Here is an 8,268-nt window from a genome sequence, read left to right as displayed (position 1 = left end):
TGCTTCCACTTCTACTGCCACCACTGCTTCTCCTACCACTTCAAATGCTACTGCTACCACTTCTACTACTACTACGACTACTACTACTACTGCTACTGCTACTGCTGCTGCTACGTCTACTGCTACTGCTACTGCTACTGCTACTGCAACTGCTGCTACCACCACTACTACTACTGCTACTTCTACTACTACTGCTACTCCTACCCCTACTACTACTACTACCGCTACTACTACTGCTACTGCTACTACTAGTCCTACTACTGCTACTACTGCTACTGCTACTACTGCTACTGCTACTACTACTACTGCTACTGTTGCTACTTGTACTACTACCACTACTACTACTGCTACTACAGCTACTACTACTACTTCTACTACTGCTACTACTACTGCTACTGCTACTACTACTGCTACTACTAATACTGTTGCAGCTGCTACTACCACTAGCACCCTGACCACTACCACTACCACCACCATCACCACCACCACTACCACTGCTGCTACCGCTACCATTACCACTACCACTACCACTACCCCTACCACTAGCGCTAGCACTAGCACTAGTTCTACCACTACTACTGCTACTACTACCACCACCACCACCACCACCACCACCACTACCACTACCAGCACTATCACTACCACTACCACTACCTCTACCACTACCACTTCCGCTACCACTACCACTACCACTACTACTACTACCACCACGACCACTACCACTACCACTACCACTACCACTACCTCCACCACCACCACCACCACCACAACCACCACCTCCACCACCACCACCACCACCACCACCACTAAATATTCTGGGACGCTACAGTCCTGAAATCTATTTACGAGATTTGTTCTTAATGTGGATATTATTTATGATGTGACTAGGTGAATCGCAAGGCTTGTGAAAGGAATTGTGCTCGGGGTTGTATCATAACTTGCACAGGACTTGAGGTTAGAAAACTAGCTCTTGCACCGTGCTTTAGGCATTGGTCCCGACCTATGAACGCGGTTATGATCGTGTACTGTGTATAATTGAATTGTTCTATATTTATATGTGATTGTGTTTAATGCATCTATTGTAGTGCATTTATCTGTGAATGGTTGGTATAATCTATGTTTGTCCATCGTGTTAAATGTGGGGCTAGTCGATAAACATTTGTTGTGAAGGTTGTGAAGATGAGTCTAATTTGAGGGTACAGTCCCAACTTACACGGCATGGACCGTAAACTTGACCCCAGAGTACATACCTTGTTCGGTTGGGCCATTCGACAAGGTTGTTTTCCTAGGCCATGCAAATGATTCATGTGATTGGAATGAATGTGCTTATAAACTATGAATCGTGTGTGCGGTTTATATGAATGGGGTGAATATACTTGTAAATAGTGAATCGTGTTTATGATTCATATGATTGGAATAGATGAATTCAGTGTCTATGAAGAATGTTGCTTATTGCTTATGATTATTTGGATATTCGTTATGCCATGTAGGGTTTTCTTATTGGGTCTTTGCTCACAGGTGCTCTATGGCACAGGTAACGGCAAAGTGAATGTTGATTAGCCATTAGTTGGAGGGATTTTAAACGGCGCATACATGTTTGGCCTGTTCGGCCACCATGGTCGAGATTTATTGAGGGACTCAGTGTTAAAGTCTGAATTTTGTCGCTTAGGTCAACTGTTTGTGAAACTGTAATTGTAATTATGTTTTTAATCATATTTTTGGTCGGCTGTCGCTTAGGTACATCGTCCATTCTCAAACACCTTGTGTACTGTCATTTTCCTTTCAAATCTTGCCAAATGGTTGCCAGGATCCGTAGTCCTGTCGTAGGAGTCCATTACAGATATCCTAAAACCGAAAGCGATGGGCGCCTTGACTAGGTGGCGAGCCCAAGGCTATTGTAACGCCCTACTTCCTTAGATTCATTACTAAGTGAGTTTTGAATGTGAAATTAACTCGCTAATCGAGGTTTCAGGTTAAAAGTGTAGCTAAACTATAATAAAAATCATATAATTTGAAAACATACTCATTCATTTAAAATTATAAAGCGTTATACATTTGGGATCCCAAAATTTTTGTTTAGAAATATTTACAACTCAAAAATATGATTAAAGTCTACTAAATGACAAAAATCTGGTTACTACATAACGACTCCCAAAAATACCCCTAGTCGTGGCACCCAGGCAGGCCAAACATGTACATGTCACACCACGCTCTCCGTACTCATGATTGGTCAACTTTTCCCTTGCCCTTACTTGCACCATAGAGCACCCGTGAGCCAAAGCCCAGCAAGAAAACTCAACGCACGCAATCAACATATACATTACTATTAATTAGCATACAACAAGCAGCCAGCAGGCTAAACACATAACGGCCATGCCGTCCCAGGCACTTTACCAGACCCTGGGTTCGCGGTCTACACCGTGAGGATGACTCTGGCATCCGAGAAGGGTCTCACCCTAGCGACTTGCACTCCGCGTGCTTAACTCCACTCCCGGCCCTTGCTGTACTCAGCCTTGCACTCCACATGCTTAACGCCGTTCTCGGCCCCTTGTCGTACCCGACTTCCTGCCGTTCTCGGCCTTTGCCGTTTCCGGCCCTTGTCATTCATTTACAAATATGAAACACATAGCATAAATTTAACAAATTCTTAAACAAATACAAACATAATCACATAGGGCCATGCCCTGCCATACAAACTATAGGGCCACGCCTTGCTCCATGGGTACAACAGTTTTCTTACCTGTGTCCTGAGCTTCTTGAGCACCGAAAACCCGAGCACAGTCCTCTAACCCGAGCCTCGCTGAAAACCTAGTCACAACACACAAGTAACACTCTCGTTACTAACCAATTCATAATTGTACCCCAAAACCAATTCCGTGCTCTCAGGGCCTCCCGTTTCCCCAAACAAGGTAACGAAAGCATCCCCCGAGCCCCCTGAGCCAAAACCCTAAAAACACAAAATCCCACATCTTGAAAATGGCCTAGCGCCGCGACACAGCCCTATAGGGGCCACAGCGCCCAACAGGGCTTCCCTGCCTTGATTCAACCCAGCGCCGCAGAACGGAAGAACAGAGTCGCGGCGCTCATATGCGAACCCAGAAAACTAGGTTTTCCCTAACATTTTTCCCGAGCCAAAACTCATACAAATCACTACAAAAGTACACCCAAGTCCCAATTCGACCTAAAACTTCAAATAGACAGTATAGCAACTCAATAATACCAGCAACAAACTCAAACACTCAACCAAACTCAAAAATCACCTAGTGGTTTAAAACTCCACAAAACTTAAACTACATCAGAATATTTACTTCGAAAATCAATAGAATTCATACCTTAAGTAGGAATTCAACCTGAGATGCTTTCAAATCCAGTTCCAAGCTTAAATCCACAAATTCCTAAGCTTAACCTTGCCAAAACTTCATCTCAAAATCCACAAAGCAAAACACAATTCAGTTTTCAAACCACAATACTTCTTGGCTAAGTTCAACAAGGAATTGAGTTAAATACTTACCCTTACACCTAGCTACGTCTTCCAAATCCCAGCCTAGAACCCCTTGAATTTTTGGCCTTAAATCTTTCAGAAACATGCACTATAGAGAAGGAGAGAGAAACCGGTTGGAAGAGAGAGAGTTGAGAGAAATTGAGCCTTTTCCTTCCTTTCCTCTGCTTGTCTAAAATTTTCTAGAGTCTCCAGCTCCCAAATAAGTACAACTTTTGCCAAAAGTCATGATTAACCCTTAAGTTAACCTAAGTCCTCAAATATCACAAAGGGTAGTTTAGTCATTTGACATATCCAGCTAAGTCCTTGAGTACACCTAAAAATCCCCATTAATCCTGGCATACTCAAATCATTACTAAATTACTACTCGATACTTAATAAATCCCAAACTCACATTATATACCCAAAATATCCCTAGGCTCCTCCCGAGCCGAGTATTTGACCCCGTTGTGACTTTCCAGCTAAACTGCTCCCTAGGACTGTCTCGGATCGTGCATCACAAATATATCACCACTCACACGTGGTGTCAATCACAATATACATAAATATTGCATTTATTCCCTCAGCATGCTAAAATTACAAATATGCCCCAGCAACCAAATGGGGCCCACATGCATTTTAATTCACCTAAACATGCATTTTAACACAATAAATCAAATATTGCCCTCCAGGCACGCTAATCAAGGCCCTAAGCCTTATTAGCAAATTTGGGACGCTACAACTATCCTCCTTCCTCATCCAAGTCCAAGTCCCGTCCCTAGCATTTCAAAGATTGATCCATTTGTTGTTGCATTCTCGTAAGCTCAACGACAATCAAATCGTTTTCCAAGTGTTCGAGCCACTAGGGCTGATGAGCCTGCCTATAGGCATCTAAATTGTCTAGGAGATCGGGCTGCTCTGGCCTAAATTCGTGGTCATTACCGAGTACGGCCCCACCCCTGCGACCATTCAAACCTTCTAATAGGTCAAGGAGTTAAGCCCTCTTCGCCAATCATTCAAACCATCTAGGAGATCTGGGTTATCGAGAGCGTACTACTCCTCCTCACCGAAGTTCTCGCCATGCTTGTAATCGTTGTTGATGAAAATACTGATATTTGTATAGTGCAGGGGAGCTCAGCCAGTCCTACAAGCCGTAGTCCTAGGTTTTCCCGAGGCAACTGAGGGTCGCACGTGGGTGGAATCCGAGCTCCTAGTCACATATTGATCGACCTTTGGGCTCTCAGTGGAGGTCTTAGTGGTGGTATGGGAATCCTAGGCTCTTGGGAAGGTTGTCGAAGACCTGCTTGGGCCCACTGAGTTCCACTCCCTTTAGCATTTGGGACTAGAAGGATCACTAGGGTACTTGTTTTCCTTGGGGAGCTTCTAGAGCTAGTGGATCTACAAGAAGCCCCTGAGTCATGAGGGCGGCTTGCATGGCATTCATGTTTTCCATGAAAGTAGCCATGTTGGTCTGTTGGGCTTCCAACTCAGGTTGCTGGGCGGCTACTTGGTTTTGGAGGTCAATTACCTCCGTGTTTTCAAAATGTTGAGGATGTGCAGTTCTAGAGATTTCGTCCTCTGAGAGATAATCTTCATCAGCAGCGCAGTCCTTTTTTACTCATAACTGTCATATTCTTCCTAAGGATAATACTCCTCATCCTGAAGTAGTTCACTTTCCGCCGCTAGGGGATCTACAATGGGGGGAAGCTCATTGTGCCTCTCGTCATGCGGAGGCAAGTCATGATTCATTCCAGACCAATTTCATATGTCTACCATGGTCAAGATTGTTAGGATTAATGCCCTAAAAGCATGTAAAGACATTTTATTGGTTTTAAATAAAAGTACATTTTTATTATATTTGAATGTTATAATTATTGTTTGAATTAATTATATAATAATATCAATAAAATTCCCTATTCATTCAAGAGATTATGATCATGTATTACTACGAGAGAATTAAGATCATATATAATGAATAAAATAGTCAGTAACATATTAAAGTAAGGAATCCTTATTGAATGGTTACTAGTACGGTTTGCTAAGCATACGAGATGCACGTAATCTAGATTCAGATTACTGATATGGATAGACATCTTAGTAAAGGTGTTATATATAATAAAGATTACATATGGCAAGACTGATAAGAATTAATTTTCTTTATAAACTTGTCGTTTGACGTAAAGATTTAATTATTGTCATAACAGATTGTAACGTCCTCCTAATCCAGGACCATTACACTATGTACTTTAAACATGTGTCAAACTTGCTAATCAAGTCATTTGGCTTAAAACGTGCAACTATGATTAATGTCAAGGGTTAGTGTTAAAAATTTTGGTCAAAGAAACCACTGACTTATATTTTAAAAGTTTCATACATTTGTGGGATCCTCAAAATATTACAACTGAATTCTTAAAAAGGTGTATGTATATCAAATGTTACATCCAGCCGACTTAAGTGGCAAAAACAGGGCAACATCCCTAGTTTTCCCTGAGATATCCTCAGTCGTGGTGGACGAGCAGTCGCATATGTACACACCGCCACTGAAGCTCTCAACTCATGGCTGGTCAAGCTTTCCCACCACAAAGCACCCGTGAGCCAAGGCCCAGCAAGAAAACTCAACATATGCATAAACAAAAAGATACAGATTCCCAGATTCTTATCTAGCATGTCCAGTAATAGTAACCTACATATACAGTTGTTCAGTTACAAACAAATGGTCATTGGACCAATTTGGGGCCGCTGCCCTGAATAGTTGACCATAAATCTAACCTCAGGTCCTATGCCTTAGCTATGTGACCATAGAGTCACCTGGGGCCCTTGCCCTTAGCTCTGAGTAACTAGCCATAAAGCTAGCTCAACACCTTTGGTTTTCCAACGACCATAGAGTCAGCCAACGTAATAGTACGTTGCTGGTTTAGGCCTAAGCCTTTCGACCAGCACGCTTTTGTCGTCCTTGACTAATACCCTGATCCAAGAATTTAAACTTCCATACATAAACAAATATGAATAAGCATATCTTAACAAAACAAGCACGCATATATGTTAATCACATAACACCATCGAATAACCGTACTCATAATACTAATCATACTTATTTAACGGGCCTCAGGCCCTAACCACAGAATTCATACAACAATCATGAAACATTTAAGCAGGTATAGAATACTCAAGTAGGATCAACAAGCATGTGAAATAATAGCTTAAATATAAACATTCTCAGGGGCTCGAGCCCTAATCATAATTATTAATAACAGTCGGGCCAAGCCCTAATCACATATAACAAGTATTGGGTTTATTTTTCTTACATCAGGTTCGAGTATAGCGTGAAATAAGGATGGCCCTTGAGCACGATCCCGGTTCTGAGCCCCTGGCAATAACCTAGTTACAACCATAATGTAGGATTCCATCAATAATGAGAAAATAAAGGCTTCCGGACCGATTCCTAGCCTCTGGGGCCTCGAGTTCCACTAAACCGAGTAGTGGAAACAAACTCAAGCCCTAAGGAAAAGGTTCCCATTTTTAAAAACTCCCCAAGGCCAAAAATGCCCAGGTGGGCCGCGACCTGACCCTGAGGGTTGCAGCGCACCCCCTCCTATCCGAGAGCCTCCCCCTCTGTCAAAGGGACGTGGGCCATGACTTTCCCTTGGGGGTCGCGGCGTGCTTCCTAGACAGAGACCTCCCAAGGCCTAGGATCAAACTGAGTCACGACCCCTCAAGAACAAAGTCGTGACTTGGCCCCACGAACTAAAGTTTTATACACTTTCCAACATCCAAATTCAATCCAAACTAACCCAATTTCACCCCAGAACCATAATTCAACCCCACAACAGCTCTAATCTCTTCCCAGCAACGAAACCCAACAAAAATCCAGTCTTAAAACTCAGCAAAACACCAATTCAATTCTTAAGCTAAAAGTTCAAGAACACTCTCTAAAACAACCAAGAAAACATAGAATTTCAATGACAAAAACATGATCTAGAGCTTACCTCATTGGTGATTAATCTCATAAGCTGCAACAGAACTAATTCCCCAAGTTTAGGCTTCAATTCTCCAAGCTTCATGTAGAAATTCTCCTTTAATTCATAAGGAATTCCCTAGGAATGTTGAGAGAAAAATAGGAAGAGGGAGAGAGTCAGTTAATGAGGTAATTCTGAGTGCTTCTTCTGTTTGTCTTTTGTTTCCTAAGGCTTAAGTAACCTAAGCTAATCCCGAGGCTCAGGGTACCAAAAACGTCCCCGAGGGCAAAATGGTCAAATTCCCCGATACTCCCTCCTAAACTCACTAACTTCGAATATATCTCCAATTATTCATTTCCATTACTCGATAACCCAATTAAATGCCAAATACCTAAAATACCCCTTGACTCGCCCCGAGTCAGGTATTGGGTCCCATTGTGACTTTCTCGCTAACTTGCTCCCTAGGATCGTCTCATGCCTAGTAACTAAAATAAACACACATAATAATGTGGTCTCACACATATATGCACATAAATATACTATTATGCCCATAACGGGCCAAATTATCAAAATTTCCCTTCTAATAAGAAACGGGCCCACATGCATATTTAATACTCCTAAACTTGCACAACTAGTCATATTATAACATAATCCACATAATTACAATTGAATATAACAAATAAACATATAACTCCATATATTGCCATCTTGGCCCCCTAATCAAGGCCCTAAGCCTTATTAGGTAATTTTGGGACGTTACACATGTGATCATTTTAACCTTTTGTTTCTTTTTGTTATAAATTTCCTTTTTTGTAAACCCCTATCTTCCCTAAG

Source organism: Humulus lupulus, chromosome 4 (assembly GCF_963169125.1).
Source record: "Humulus lupulus chromosome 4, drHumLupu1.1, whole genome shotgun sequence".
In the NCBI taxonomy this organism is placed as follows: Eukaryota; Viridiplantae; Streptophyta; class Magnoliopsida; order Rosales; family Cannabaceae; genus Humulus; species Humulus lupulus.
This window is presented reverse-complemented; position numbering follows the sequence as displayed.